Source organism: Elephantulus edwardii, unplaced genomic scaffold (assembly GCF_000299155.1).
Source record: "Elephantulus edwardii isolate Elephantulus edwardi_28Jun2011 unplaced genomic scaffold, EleEdw1.0 scaffold00012, whole genome shotgun sequence".
Classification (NCBI taxonomy): Eukaryota; Metazoa; Chordata; class Mammalia; order Macroscelidea; family Macroscelididae; genus Elephantulus; species Elephantulus edwardii.
In genome coordinates, this window is record NW_006399762.1 from 15,290,080 (window position 1) to 15,306,906 (window position 16,827).

Below are 16,827 nucleotides of genomic sequence, written 5' to 3' on the forward strand. Positions count from 1 at the left end.
TATACATTATGTTTCACACGTTCTTCTCTTTACCTTGTGCTTCATATGATCATTCCCTTACATTGTACTTCTTGCCTTCAAGAGGCAACTGGTTTCTCTCTCTCTCTGTCTCTCTCTCTCTCTCTCAGACTTCCTTGTTCTTTTGGTAATCCATGATATATTCAATGCTTTTCAGAATCATGGCTCAAAGGCTTTGATTCTTCTCCTGTTATCCTTGCATTATCCAGCTTTCAAAGGCTTAGTAAGCTATTGAGAAGACCATGACCTGGATCAGGCTCACTGTAGACTCTAGACTGGCATCACTGTTCTTTAGCACTCTGGAGAAGACCCTGACAGCTGATTTTCCTAAAGAGACTCGCCTTTTGATTTCCTGACTGTTGTTGTTAAAAGTGTTAATTGTGGATTCAAACAAAGTGAAATTGAGAACAATCTCAGTCTTTTTCCATCCCTAAAGCCTATTGACTGTTTTATTGCACATTAAGCCACACAAAGGAATTTTGTTTCAGCTTCAATGAGGAACCAACTGCTATAGCGACTTGGAGCTTCCACTAGACCAGTTAGCCTGACCATTTTCATGATTTTAATTTTGTTTAACATTTGCCTGACTCTATCGAGGATTTTCTACTGTGATTCCTTTTAGCCTGTTTAGCTGTAGCAGCTGCACTTCATCTAGTTTCTCTTGAGGTTCAAGCAGCCTTTGTGGACTAATTGTTTTAATGCATCTTTGCTTGTCTTGGCTCTTTGGTTCAGACATGGAGAGATCAATAGTAACACCTTCCCTGGCTACTTGGAAGCTTTTATGACCCAGGAACTTCTTACAGTGTGGAACAAAGTTTTTGTAGAACGTTACGTCAACTGACCTTAATATCCCCAAGACCATATAGTCGCAAGGCTGTTGGCACTTCAAACCTGTGCAGAGACACTTTAGGAGACAGACCTGGTAAAGATCACAGTCTCAAAACCCCCATGGAGCCATTCTTCAACACACATATACAGACTTGATGGAAAGTAACAGCAACGATTAAAATCAATAGCTTCTTTTATGGAGAACTTTGAATTATACATATTAGTTTCATCTTTAAAACATCACAAAGCAGATTTTCTTAGTTTGCAGTGGAAAAAAACCCTAAAACTCACAAAATGTCGCTTGCTCCATTTGCAAATTTTAAAACTAGAAATTTTACTCTCTGTCTTTTTGATTCTTCACCACATAAGATAATGAATCATTGATGCTATTTATTGACTGCTTGATATAAATTAGGAGTGTAAGTGCTTTTATCTGCTCTGGTGATGTCTGAGGCACACATTCAGCACCTGGCTTGACTCCCTCCCAGCTGGAATACTGGATACAACATCCTGACTGAGTTATTTGCTCTCGGAATCAGTTTCCTTACATAAATTCTTTGTTGCACATTGATCCCTCTAGATTTAAACTTGCCCAAAGACCTCGTATAGTGTATTGACTGTGTATTGACTATGAGTGATAGAGTATTGGGGGTATATTTGGGGTTCAGAATATAAATGTTTAAATAACTGATTATATTGGGATTTGTGAAGTTATGAGAGACTATTATACATAGAAAAAGAAGACATTTTGTGCAAGTGATAACAATCTAACAGAAGCTGCTTAAATGAATAATTGGAGACATTTTAACATAGCCAGATATTTTCTTCTCAATTTGAGAATACTACAAGATAATGTATTTAGCAGGCTGAAAATTTTGTGGTCATCTCATATGCTATTAATTGACTGAGATTTCATTATCAGACAAGGCACTTTGTATCCATATTGGAAACTACATTTCTTCATGACCCCAATGTAGATGATAGCATAACTTCATTCAGTAAAATGTATTTCACTGAAGTGCAGGATTAAAACATGGTGAATTATTTAAATAGGAATGTACAGGAGATGTGTCCTACATACACAAAAAAAACTAATATCTTTTAAGTGATTCATATAGATTTTATATTTGCATCCATTATCCCCCTTGCTAAAGCATCTTGGGTCATTTGATTATTCTGACATAATAACTTAGCATCTGAGAAAAGTAATTGTTATAGCCGTGAAAACAGTGTAATCTCATCATGTGTGATCTAACCAAAAATATGGCAAATTTATAATTAAATTGAATTAAAGAATTTTTCTAGAATGGATAAAGGCACTAGATATCTACAGACATATACATTTAGACAAACATAAGAAACAAATTGAGCATGTCATTACTGCAAATTGAGATTTAAAAAAAAAATAATAGATTAGTCTTAATGTTATCTAGGAACATGGAAAAATGGTCACAGTAGAAATTTTAACTGTGAAAAGTGATGCAATTAAATATAATTGGACACTTGCTCTGAACAGCAAGATGATACTCAGGGCAATCAAGAATAGATTTTGGATTGGAAAGAAAAAATTGAAGAAGGCACTATCAACAGTCATATTTTTAAAAATGTAGTCATGCAGTTTGCATTATGGCTTTCAAGTAAAATTACTTTAACAGTTTCATTTGGCCCATAAATGAAATCTTTTGTTCACTGAACTGATGTAGCTCCTCAGGACTTTCAGAAGTCATTTGTGCCCTTTAGAACAAAAGCTGTTAAACTGGGATTGGAAATGTTTCAAATGATATTCTGAATTTCATCTATTAAAACTTATTCATCAACTCAATGATCTTGGATATATGTCTACTATGTGTCAGGTAATAGGAAACATATGAGTATATGATTTTTCACCCAGTAATATGATATTTCTGATCAATATAATGATTGGCACATTATGGGTAGTTTGGAGTGCTAAGTAAGTTTAGGAGGAGAGTTATTATGCTCTAGAATTACTAAAAAATCAAGATCAGCATACGTTTTGTGAAATAAGTAAAAATATACTTTGCAGAGAAGGAGGAAGAAACAATCCACATCTGAATAATCACCCGAGGTGGAGGGAAATGGGAAGAATTCTGATATATGTGTGCTAAACTACCTGATAAGGAATTATCTGACAATGAAGGAATAATCTCAAGAGAAATATTACTTAATTCAATGTATGCATGACAGTTTTGATGCTTCCACATTACACCATGTGCTAAAAGAAGGTGGAGTTTTTTTTGTTTTAATTTTACCTCAGAAATGCAAGTTATACCTATTATCTCTACACTAATTAAAGAGGTCTGTGACACTGATGTGTCAAATGTGTTAATGGTTGGCTACCCAATGTGAACAAAGAGTGGGGTGGAGCTCCCCAATTAAAACAAGGTTGAAAGGAGGAGTGACATTCACTTCCATAATAGCTTGCCTCCAGAAACCCTATGAAGCTGGAGAGAGGATGAAAGGCACACAAGCATCTAGGACTCTCCTTCATAGGGTCTCTATGAGCTATGAGTCACCTGAGACTGGACGGCACTTAACAACAACAACAATTAAAGAAGTGGGAATATGCTGATATTTTGCATTTCTAGACATCCACTACTTTGTAGTTGACATGGAGGTTGAAGTAAATCCCTTGATTTGAATGTGAATTTTTTACAAGAATGTATGTATGAATAATTAAATTCATTTTCAGGAATCAACACTTCCTCAGTAACCTCTCATAGAAGTATTGAGAGATAATTGAGAGATTATCTCAGTGATAATGATACTTAACAGAAGAATGCAGTATTTCCTGGTCTTACCTCATTGTCAAAATGTCTGACAGGTTTGCATGCCTCATGATACTTGTTGTTGTTGTTGTTATGTGCCATCGAGTCACCTGCGACTCATAGCGACCCTATGTACAACAGCCCTAAACTCCACTCTGTCTTGTGCCAATCGCACTGTCTCCGACACTCCCATCCCAATTATCCCAGTCACTGAATCAATCCACCTCATAGAGGGCCTGCCTCTCCTGCGCCGTCCCTACACCCTCCCAAGCATGATGTCCCTCTCCAAGGACCGGTCTCTCCTCACAACATGTCCAAAGTATGTTAGACGGAGCCTCAGAATCCTTGCCTCCAAGGAGCCACCTGGTTTAACCCTTTCCAGGACAAATCTGTTGGTTTTCCTAGCAGTCCATGGTATTCTCAATACTCTTCTCCAGCATCACAGCTCAAAGGCATCAATTCTCCTTCTATCCTCCCTGGTCATTGTCCAACTCTCTGATGCATAACAAATGATTGCGAAGACCATGGCCTGTATCAGATGCACCTTAGTCTCCAGAGAGACACCATTGCTCTTCAGTACTTTGGAGAGGTCCCTAACAGCAGACTTTCCCATGGCAATGCGCCTTTTAATTTCCTGGCTGCTGGTGCAAAGACTGTTGACTATGGAGCCAAGCAAACTAAAGATGTGCACAATCTCAATCTCTTCACCATCCATCCTGATGCTGCCAATTGGTCCAGTGGTGAGAATCTTTGTCATGATAGTTACTGTAACAATTTAGTTCACTGAAGACTTCTTTTCAATGTACCAAACTCAATGTCTTCCTTTGAGGATCAATTCCTCCTGATGACAAGTCCAAAGAAAGAAATTAAGGCATTTACCAAAACAAGGCATTTACCACTCCTGTTTATAAGATTTTCACTGGCATATTTTCAGATGCAGATTATCAGATCTTTCTTCCTGTTCTGTCTTAATCTGGAAGATCTGCTGAAGTCTGCCTGCTATTGGTGAACCTGCTGTTATTTGAAATATGTGTGATATGGCTTCCAGTATTGCTACTCATTGGTAGCAAATATGAAAAATATGAAAAGTGACAGAGAAAATACCAACTGCACAACAAATTCATAGTAATGAAATCAACTTCATTAAATAACTCAACTATGAACACACAGTTTCATCGTAAGACAATTGACAATCAGGTAGTAGAAGGATATGAAATTTTATGCTATAGATAAGAACACTAGTGCTTCCGACGGTTTAAAAATGGAAAATTCAAAGAAGGGAATGATAATTTTTTTTTATTGCACAAGTTTGAACTGCAGTCACATAAAAGAGAAAAAGTGAGGAAGAAAACAAGAATGGAAGGAGGGAGAGAGAAAGGCATGAGAGAAAGAAGGGAAACAGTAAGTCATTGGACTTCATAAATATGGTCAGCTTTCAGAGATAAACATTAGCCCTGTTTTCCAATGTGCAAAAGTGAAGCTCTTTACCACTTTAATTGATGAACATTGCAAGATAAAATTTCATATATATTAACTTAAATACTGATTTCTTCTTTAAAAGGATGCCATCTGACAAATATGAAAACATTACACTATCTAGTATCATTTCAAATAACTTCTCTGTATGGATAAGAAACTAAATGTATTATATGACTCCATTTCCTTGTTATATATAGCATATATTTTCATATGTACATCAATTACTAAAGAAAATCATGTCTATTTTTACACAAACAGTAAAAAATTAGAGTTACTCAACAAAATATGTTGTTGTCGTTCTTATGTGCCTTAAGTTTGACTGTAACTCAGAGTAATGCTATGAACACCAAATCTGAAACTTGCCCAGTCTTATCACATCCTCACTTTCCAATATATTTGAACCCATTTCACAGTCATTGTTGTCAATTCATCTTTCAAGAGTCTTCTTCTTTCATGCCCAGAGTATAAAAGATGAAGTTTCAAGATCCTTGCCTCCAAGGAGAACTCAGGTTTAACTACATCCAAGACCAATCTAATTGTTCTCTTGGCAGCCCATGGGATATTTAGTACTTTTCCCCAACACTACAGTTCAAAGGAAAAAATTATTCTTTTGTTGTCCTTAGTCACTGCCCAAGTTTCAGATGCACAGAAGCGACTGAGAAGATCAAGTTCACCTTAATTGTTTAGCTGTCCTTGAGAGCAGGTTTTTCCCATTGCAACACACCTTTTGATCTCTTGACAGCTGGTGCCAAGGAAGTTGACTGTGGATCCAAGCAAGATAAAACTGTTGACAATTTTAATCTCTTCTCCATCTGTATGATGCTTCCTATTAGCCTAGTGGTGAGAACTTTTGTTTACTTGATGGTGAAATGCAATCCATATTGAAAGCCTTACTCTTCTGCAGCTAGTGTTTTAAGTTCTCCTCACACTCAGCAGTGAAGATAGTGTCATCTGCATATTGCAGGTTGTTAATGTATTTGCTTCCAAGTCTGATGTCACATTCTTTTACATAAAGTCCAACTTCTTGACTTATTTGTTCAGGATACATATTGAATAAATATGGAGAAAGAATATAGCACTAATCTTGATTTAAAATCAAGTGTCCCCTTGCTCTGTTAGGACAATTTTTTCTTCATCAAGATATTGGTGTTGTGTGAACATAATTAAAAGTTTTGGGACTCCCATTTATCTCACTGTTAGCCCTAATTCATTGTGATCCATACAGTCAAATGCCTTTCCATAATCAATAAAACACAGATAGACATTACTCCCTGGTTTTCTCTGCTATACTCTGCCTTCTGTCAACATCCATCTGACATCAGCTCTGATGTTCCTGGTGCCACAACCTCTTCTAAACCTGGTATGAACTTCTGGGAGTTCTCTGTTGATATCTTCACTGTTCTGGCCATCTTTGTCATTAATTTTCAGCAAGTTTTATGCTTGCATGTGATAGTAATTGTTCTGTAATTTCCAAATGCTGTTGGATCCTTTTTGGGGGAAACGGGAATAAATATAGATCTCTTCTAGTCACTTGGCTAGGTAGCTGTCTACAGATTTCTTGGCACAACATTGTGATCACGTCCAAAGCAGAATTAGTTTGATGGAATGTCAGTTGGTGTTCCATCAATTCCTGAGGCTTATGTTTTCATTTGCTTATCAATTCCTTCAGTCTAGCTTGAACTGCTTCCTTCATTACCATTGGTTCTTGACAATAGGCTACTTCCTGAAAGGGTTCCATGTCATTCAATTATGTTTTTATAGTGACTCTGTATATTCTTTTACCTACTTTCGAGACTTCCTAGATCATTTAAGATTTTATCCACACAATCATTCAGTATAATGACTCTAGGCTTGATTTTGTTTTTCAATTCCTTCAGTTTGAAAAATGTTGAGCAATTTTTACCCTTTTGATTTTCTGATGTCAATATTTTGCACATTGAATTATAATACTTTGCTTTACCTTCTGGAGCTATCCTTTAAAAGCTTCTTTTCAACTTGTTTACTTCCTCATTTGTTCCCCTTATTTTAATTTATTAGTGTTCTAATGCAAATGTCCTTCTAACATTCATGTAAGTCTTTTCATTTTCCTCCATTGTTGTAATGACATTTTGCTTTCTTCATGTGTATTATCCTTGATGTCCCAAAGTTCATCTGATTTTCATTCATTAGTGTTCAATGCCTCAAATTTATTATTGAGATGGTTTTTAAATTCAGGTGAGATAAACCTTAAAATTTTGTGGATTTTAGTTTATCATGGACTTGTTTTCATTTTTTTCAGCTTCAATTTGTACTTGCACATGAGCAATGATGCTAATTTGAACACTAAGATACAACTGATTGAGATCATTGATTTTTCAATCATTTGCTATGTCTCTGTAAGGTGGACAATTAAGAATAGAAGAAAAATTGATGCCTTTGGGTTATGGAGTTGGAGAAAAGTATTGAATATCTCACCGACTGCCACAAGAACAGATAATGTGTTAAAGAGAGAGCAGCCAAAATGGTCCTTCAAGGTCAGGATGGTGAAACTTCAACCTATATAATTTGGGCATATTGTTAGGAAAGGCTATTCCTTGAAAAAGGACATCATGCCCGGAAAGATCAGAAAGGAAGATCCTCAACAAGAAGATTGACACAATGACTGCAGCAATTGACTCATGTATCTAGAGATGATGTGGCTGGCACAGGAGTGGACGAGGTTCAGATCTGTGATCCACAGGGTGGCTGTGAGTCATACTCAACTCAAAGGCACCTAAAAGCAATAAATCTATGGTCTTTTCCACAGTCAGCACCTGGTCAGTCTTGACTGATGATAGGGAACTTCTCCTGTGAATTTGTCACAGATGCAATCAATCTGATCCTGCATTTAGTCTTTCAGGTGGAATTTATTTGTATAGTCACCATTTGTATTATTAAAGAAAGCATTCACAATGAATAAATCATTTATTTTACCACATTGAATCATGCAATTCTCATTAAGTAAATAAAGATATGGTTAGATAAACTAATTAACTGTCTTTGATTCAATATATTGTTTATGTTTATGTTTATGTTTATGTTTATATTTTGCCAGGAAATGGATCTCAAGATGTCATAAAACTAAGAGGATTTCAACCTGTATTCAATCCCAATGGCTCTGTCATGCTTTTTTTATGCTGCTGATTTTTATTTCCCAGATACTTTTAGGAATTTTTGTCCTAAAGTTCATCAAGATATGAACACACTTAAACAAAAAATGACATCAGCACAAATGAAAGGTAAGAAAGCAATAAATGTACTATGTTTCTTTGTTTTCTCTTTCTTTTTTTTCTTTGTTTTTAATCACATTTTCAGTTTTTAATAAAATAAACACAATAAAATCTAAGCTTACAATAAAAAAAAGCTACCCTATCAATTCTAAATTATAGTGATCCTACAGGAGAGCATTGCAATTCCCTATAGAGTTTCCAAGGCTACAAACCATTACAAAAGAAAACTGTCAAATCTTTCTCATACAGAGAAACCGTAGACTTGAACTGCCCACTTTCAGGAATGTATTTTGTTGTTGCTTTTTGGGTTTTCTGTGGGGTTTTGGTGTTTTAGTTTTTGTTGTTTGTTTGTTTGTTAGAGATATCAAATGACTATAATACAGTTTGGCAGCAAGATATAATCACACAGTCAGGACTGCTTCTGAAATATGCTCTCAGGCACCTCATCATTGAACCTCATGCTTTAGGCCAGTTTTAAAAAGCTTTCTAACCAATTCTGGCGTCCTCCCCACTCCCCAACTTATCATTGCAGTTATCCAACAAATGTAGCTAAAAGCTCCAATTCTGGTCCCATGAAGAAGTAGTCCCAAGATACTCTGTCTTCTGTCAGGTCTCTGGTTCTCTGCTGTACCTGTTATGACTTCTGTTCCCATGATCTGATCTGGTTGGCACAAGAACATCTAACCCCAAAGGACATGTTGATTCTATTGCTTCTTTCCTTGAGATGAGGTTCTTTGATTCGGCCATTGGAGCCACCCATTAATGGCAAGTCTAGCCAATCTCCTTGTCTATACGTGAACACTCTCTATTAACATATTCCTGCTCACTTACATGGCAAAGTTAGTCAAGACCATTTTGAACAATAATCCCCTAATAGCACATACATCTTTTCTGCTTTTAAATGATGTAGTATCGCTTGTATTTGATTAACTATTTATTGGTCCATTTACAGACTTCCCATGAACAAAATTAAATGTTCTGGGATTCACTTCCTCAATGTTATCAATATTTTATTATGATCTACACAGTCAAATTGTCTTTGGATAGTCAATACAACACGCACGTGCGCACACACACACAATTATGATATTCTCTGATTTTAGTTATGATCGGATATCAGCAATGATGTTCTTTATTCCATGGCCTATTCTGAATCCAGCTTGAATTTCTGGCAATTTCTAGTAGATGTCACGATTCCAGCAATTTTTGCATACTCTTCAGCAAGAATTTAACTGTGCTTGGTACTAATGATCTTGCTGGAAATTTTTCACATTCTGTTACATTAGTTTTTATGGAATGGGTGTAAATATGAGTGTTTCAAATCTATTAGTCAGGTAGCTATAATCCAATTTTTTTGACATAGACTAGTGAGCAAGGACATCATTCTAGGGAGGATGGAGGGTCGGCGCAGGAGGGGAAAGCCCTCTAGGAGATGGACTGATTCAGTAACTAGGGTAATTGAGATGAGTGTGTCAGAGACAGTGTGATTGGAACAGGACAGAACAGAGTTTAGGGCTGTTGTACATAGGGTCGCTATGCGACTCGATGGCACATAACAACAACAACAACAACAACAATAGTGAGTATGCCCAGGGCTATATATATTTTATGAAACATTTCCAATTGGTATTTTGTCAATAATTAGAGCTTTATCATTTTTTTTTACCAGTTTTCAGTGAAATCTGGACTTTTTCTTTCAGTAATATCAGGTCTTCATAATATGCTGCTTCCTTAATAGCTCAGGATCAATTTTGGGGTACAGCGCCTAGGTGTATTCTTGGATTAATCTTTATGTCCCCTGTGTCACTCAGAATTCTGCACAAAATCCTTCAATATTAAAATTGAAGCTTCTTCAGTTTGGTTTTTTTTAGCTTGACACATGCCAAGTGTGGTCTTTAATTTTGTTTTTCTAACTTTAGGACTTTGTCAATTTAATGATTCTATTTTTGTTTTGTCTTCTAAAGAAGATAAAAAGAAAACCATCAAATTTTCTGTACAGGTCTCTTCCTTCACTTTAGCTAGGTTCTAGGAAAAATTTCAGGGGCTTTTTTAAACATCTATTTTGTTCTTTTTTTTCTTTTTGCCAAATATGTGGGCCTTTTCCTTTGTGATTTTAAATGATTTTTTTTATTTCTTTGTGTATTATATCCTGATATCATCCTACAGTTTGTTTGGTCTTTGATCATTAGTGTACAATATTTTATATATGTTTTTGAGATGGTTCAAAATCTAGGTAAGATACGTGCAAAGTTAATTTTGGACCTTGGCTATTAAAAAAGAAACTCTGTATCTTCAATTTTATTTTAATTATTTTTAAATTACCTTATTGTAATTTTCATGAGAAGTTATAGCAATGTTGGGTTTCATTCACTTACTGTTACACATTTTCTTCTGTCAAGATCTCTTACCCCTCCCCAGTCTATTTTGCAACGCACCTCTTGTTCTAAATTGTTCTCTTACATATACCTATTCATATATAATCATATGATTGCTCCTATGCAATGTTCATTATCTATCCATTATTTTCCTTTTTTCCTACCCAATACCTATGTCAGTCCTATCCTATAACAGCAATGTTATGCAGTATTTGTTCTTTTGTGACTGAGATATTTCACTCAGCATAATGTCTTCCAGGCTCACCTATGTCGTATGGTGTCTTACAGTATCATTGATTTTCAATGCTTTATAATATTCCATTGTTTGAATAAACCACAATTTTTTTTATCCATTCATTTGTTGATGGGCAATAGGGTTGTTTTCATTTCTTCACTATTGTGAATAATTAATTCAGCAATAAACACAGGTGTGCATACATCTGTTTGAATCATAGTTCTGGTTTCTTTAGCATGTAGTCCAAGTAGTGAGATTGCTGGGTCAAATGAGATTTCTATTTCTAACCCTTTGAGAAAATGTCAGGCTACCTTCCATAATGGTTGTACCATTTTACAGTCCATCAGCAGTGAATAACATTTCCAAAACTTCCACAACCTTACTAGCATTTGTTGTTTCCTGTCCTGTTGAAATTTGCCATTGTTCCTAGGGTGAGATGTTATGTCATAATTGTTTTGATTTGCATCTCTCTGACACCTAGCGATTTTGAACATTTCTTCATGTGTGCATTTGTCATCTGACTGTCTTCTTTCATGTGCTCTCTATTCATAACTTGTGCGCATTTTGCAATAGGTTTCTCTACCTTTCCTTCTTGAGCTGCTGCAATATTCCAGAAATTTTAGATATGAAGATATGTGTCTGTTATCATATATTCCAGTGCCAAGTATTTTTTTCCTAGTCTGTGGGTTGATGTGTAAGGATTTTATTCTTAAAAGGTCCCTTTCCAGGGGAGGGTGGTAGTAGAAGGGTGAAGATGGGCAAACGGGGCAGGAGTGGGTGTGTGTGTGTGTGTGTGTTAATCATAAGGTTGTACAATTTAATGGGTCAGAAGGGAGGGTGGTGAAGGAAATAGAAAAGTTCCTGTGTGAAAAAAAATATTCAAACTTTATAAATAAACCAGTATAATAATATTTTTTTAAAAAATCCCTTTAATATATTTTATTGTCTCTTCTAGGTGTAGGTTTTCATTATGCTTGAAAGTGTATTGATACTGTAGAGTAGGGCTCCTAGCATTGTTCCCAAATGAATTTTACAGTCTTTGGTTTCCTCCTAGGTTCCTGATCCACCTTGAGTTTGTTTGTGTGTATTATATGAGATATATGTCTTTTTTAAGTTTTCTGCAGATGTTTTTCCAATTTTGCCAAACCCATTTATTAAAGAAGCTGGCATTTCCCCACTTAACTAATTCCGTCTCCTTTATTTAATCAGTTGATCATAGGTTGATGAGTTAATTTCTGGGTTCTCAAGTCTATTCCATTGTACTGTATTTCACTCACTGTACCAGTACCATGCTTTCTTGACCACCACAGCTGTGTAGCAGGATTTGAGATCAGAAAGCTTGAATGCCTCCTACTATATTTCTGTTTTTCTGTAGTGATTTGATTATTTGGAGTCTCTTCCCAATTGAGGCAAAAATTTCAAATTACCTTTTCCATTTCATTGAAGAATGCAGTTGATATATGTATTGAAATTTGCATTGAACTTGTAGATTGCCTTTGATAGAATTGTCATTTTCAAGATAGTCTTCCTATCAATCAACACGATATGTTGCGCCATTTCTCTAGGTCTCTTTGTTTCTTGCAGTAAGGTTTTGTAATTTCTTTGTGTGCATCTTTTGCATTTCCAGTTAGATTTATTCCTAAGTAGTGCATTTTGTAATTAGTTATTATAATTAGTATTGCTTTTCTTAGCTCCGTGTCTGTATTCTCTTTGTTACTGTAGATAAATCCAACTAATTTTTGTATTTTGATCTTGTATCCTGCTACTTTGTTTAATTGATTGTCTATGTCCAACCAATCTTAGACAACTATGTTTTTGCTTAATTTTTAGGGTATTCTAAGTATATTATCTATATATTGAGATATTTTTACCTCCTTTTTGCCAATTTAGATGTCACTTATTTCCTTCTCTTGCCTTATTGCTCTTCCTAAGACTTCCACTACAATATTGAATAAGAGTGGTAGTAATGAGCATCTTTGGCTAATTTCTGTTCTCAAGAGAAATGACTTTAATTTCTCTTGAGAACAGTGTTAGCTCTTGGTTTTATGTATATACTTTTCACTATGTTGATGAAATTTTCATTTTTTGGTGAGTGTTTTAATCAGGACAAGCTGTTGGATTTTTTCAAAGGCCTTTTCTGTATCTATTGATAGGATCATGCGGTTCTTATTCTTTGCTTTGTTAATGTGATTTATTACACTGGTTTTCTTATGTGAACCATCTTTTTATATCTGTTAGGAATCTCACTTGGTCATAATGCATTTATTTTTTTATTCTTTTTGGTTCTATTGACTAAAATTTTGTTGAGATATTGGCCTATTATATTTTTCTATTTCAGTAAAGTCTTTACCTGACTTTGGTTTCAGAGATTTGTTTGCTTCATAGAATGAGTCTAGAAGTATCCCATTTTTTCAATTTTCTGAAATATTTTATGTAGAATTGGTGATAGCTCTTCTCTGAATGTTTGGTAAAATTGTCTAGTAAAACAGTTCAGTTCAGGGCTTTTTATGTGGTTGGAAATATTTCATGACCTGAACAATTTATTCTTTTGTAATGATCCTGTTCAGGTGTTTTACTTTAGTCTGTGTCAGTTTGAGTTTTTAAGTGTTTGTCTGTTTTCTCTAGGTTTTCCTATTTGTTTGAGTATAGTTTTTCCTAATATTCCACTATTAACCTTTTAATTTCACTTGGTTCTGTTGTGACTTCACCCCTTTCATCTCTTATCCTGATTATTTGTGTCTTTTCTTTCTGTTCCTGTGTTAGCTTTGCTGGTGGTTTGCCAATTTTATTGACCTTTTATAAGAAGCAACTCCTGGTCTTGTCAATATTTTCAATTGTTTTACATTTTTTATTCAGGTTATTTCTGCCCTATTTTTTATCATTTCCTTTATTTTAGAGGTTGATGGATTTTCTTACAGCTCTATTTGTTAGAGATGTTGTGTTAAATAATTTCTTTTTATTCTTTCTTCTCTTTTGATGTGTTTCCTTATTGTTAAAAATTGTTTTGGCTATTTTCCAGAGATTCTATTAAATTAAATTTTCATTCTCATTTGTTTCAAGATTTTTTATTTCATTTTTAATTTCTTCTATTACTCACTTATTTTCAAACAAGGTGTTCTTCATCTTCCAAGTGTGCATATTTCCCTCCTTTATCCTTTTGCTGTTGAGTTCTAATTATGTGGTCTGAGAAAATGCTTTCCATTGTTTTGATGTTTGTTTGGTTTTTTTATTTATTGTGGCTTTCTTTGTGGCCTAAAATTTAATTTATTCAGGAGAATGTTCTGTGCACATTAGAGAAGAATGCATCCTGAACCTTTGGGTGCAAGAGCTTGTATATATCTATGAGATAGAGTTGTTTGATCATGTAGTTTACTTCCTTAGCATACTTAGAGACAAAGTTTTATTGCTATAATTTTGTTGGGTTCTATTTTGTGTTTTTCTTTGATCCTTCCTCCTTTCTGTGATGTTTCTGTGAGGTGGACTTCCTTCACTATTTCTTGCAACATTTATATTGTTTTTACAAACTCCCTTAGATTCTGATTTTCTGAGGATACCTTGATCTCTATGTCTTATTTGATGGACAATTTTTCTAGGTACAGTATTCTTGAATGACAGTTGTGCTCTTTGAGTGTTTGATATATGTTATTCCATTGTCTTCTTGCAAGCCCAGGTTCTGCTAAGAAATTGGCACTTAATCTTATTTATTCTCCCTTATAAGTTATTCTCTGTTTTGTCTTGTTTTGTTTTGTTTTATTTTCCTAGCTGCTTTCAGAATGTTTTTCTTTGCCTTGATTCTGGAAAATTTGACTGATATGTCTTGGGTTTTGTTGTTGTTGTTGCTTTGTTTTCCTTTTGGTGTCCATTCTATATGGGATTTGCTCAGCTACTTGTATGTCTAGTCTCTCATATTTTTAATTTTTTTAATTGTAAGAAACACATTCGGAAATCCAAGGGTTGAAGGGGTGGGAGCAGAAGGGTGAGGATGAGTCAGAGTGAAATCACAAGGTTGCACAATTTAGTGGGTGGTGGAAGGTGGTAAAGGAAATGAGAAAGATACAATGTGGACTAGAAAATATAGGATAATCGTGGACATAGTCCAATGGTGATTTTTTTAAAACAAAGATATTATGATTTCCTCAAAGAGACTCATACCTGTCAGAGTAATGATTCACACAACTCTGGGTGATGCAGCCCACTGTTGCAGAGACTAGTGAGTGTTGTAGACTGTCAGGTGGGGTGTGATTGGATAGCACAGAGGAGTGAGAGAACAGAACAAAGGGAGAATAGTTGATGTCAGAAATCAGAGTCGAACAGCAGATCAAACATATAGGAGACTGTAGATTTCCCCCTGCTTATAGATGGTCTCCCACCAATCTTTGCAAAACGAATTATGAATGAAACTCGTGTTAGGGTGGTGGGATTCCTGAAAAGGTCCATACTCCCTATCATATGTGGCTTTGGGGAAAAAGGCATACAAAAGAGAATGACAAACCTTTGGTCTCTGGAAGGGATAAGGTACACCTATGGATTAATCATTATGTTATGTACGTTACCCGAAGCTAAAGTTATTCATAGGATATGAAGTTAGTGGCCCTAACTACAGAGAATCTGGTAAACTGGATGCTTACAGATATACAGTGATAAGGAAAGAGGGAAATTTTCATTTCCCTTTTTCAGCCACTATGGATGTGGCAGCAAATGCAAGGGAAAAGGATGAGGGCAGATATCAGCACTGAAGCATGTTCTACCAAGACAGAGTTACACCCCCCTACCTGAGGGTCTACCTAAAAAGAAAAAAAATGTGTCAGCAACTGGAAATATCTTCCTACAATAAGTAGTTGGTGAGCTATATATTCAACTATAGTTTTAGGATCAGAAAAGATTGTCTTTATGGGCAGGTAAAAAAAAAGCACATTTAATTTAACCAGTTCTATTGCTTAACAAGCCTAATTAATGCAAAGAGAAAATTTACATATAATCTATTGTAATAGGTACATTATCTGAATATAAGCTCACCATAAAATAAATAGGGCATTTTAGAAGTCTGTAAAATACCTTTCAAGTACCAAACTTAATGGTATATACAGGTAGTCATTTAGGGCTACTCACTACATTCAAGAATATAAGTTCACAGATTTATTTATTTATTTATTTATTCATTCATTCATTAGACATTTCTTTTAACCACTTTAACCATAAATACCATTTTAAACTCTACAAAAATGGATTGCCAAAAGAATGAACGTATGTTTTAAAATAAATGCAGCCAGAATGCTTCTTGGAGACAGCATGGTAAAGCTTCTTACCACATATTTCAAGCATGTTGCCACATCATACTAGGAAGGATATAGCACCAGCAAACGAGAAGAAGACCTTCAATGAGTTATATTTACAGTCATTGCAACAGTGGGATCATGTGTGTCAGAGATAATAAGGATGGGACAAGATAGAACAGGGCTCAGATCTTGTTCATAGGGTCACCATGAGTCATAGCTAACTTGATGGCACCTAACAACAGTAACTGTGCAAAACTTGGTGTCACTTTAAATTTCTGAAAGCTTTAGATTATTCTATCACTAATAAGAAGAAAATTATTTTAAAATATGCTTTTTCCTATTTATGTAATGTTTGTTGTTGTTGTTGTTGTTGTTGTTATTATGTGCCATCAAGTCGTTTGCGACTCATAGCGACCCTACGCACAACAGCCCTAAACCCTGCTCTATCCTGCGCCAAACGCACTGCCTCTGACACACCCATCCCAACTACCCCAGTCACCGAATCAATCCATCTCATAGAGGGTCTTCCCCTCCTGCACTGTGCCTCCACCCTCCCAAGCATGATGTCCCTCTCCAAGGACC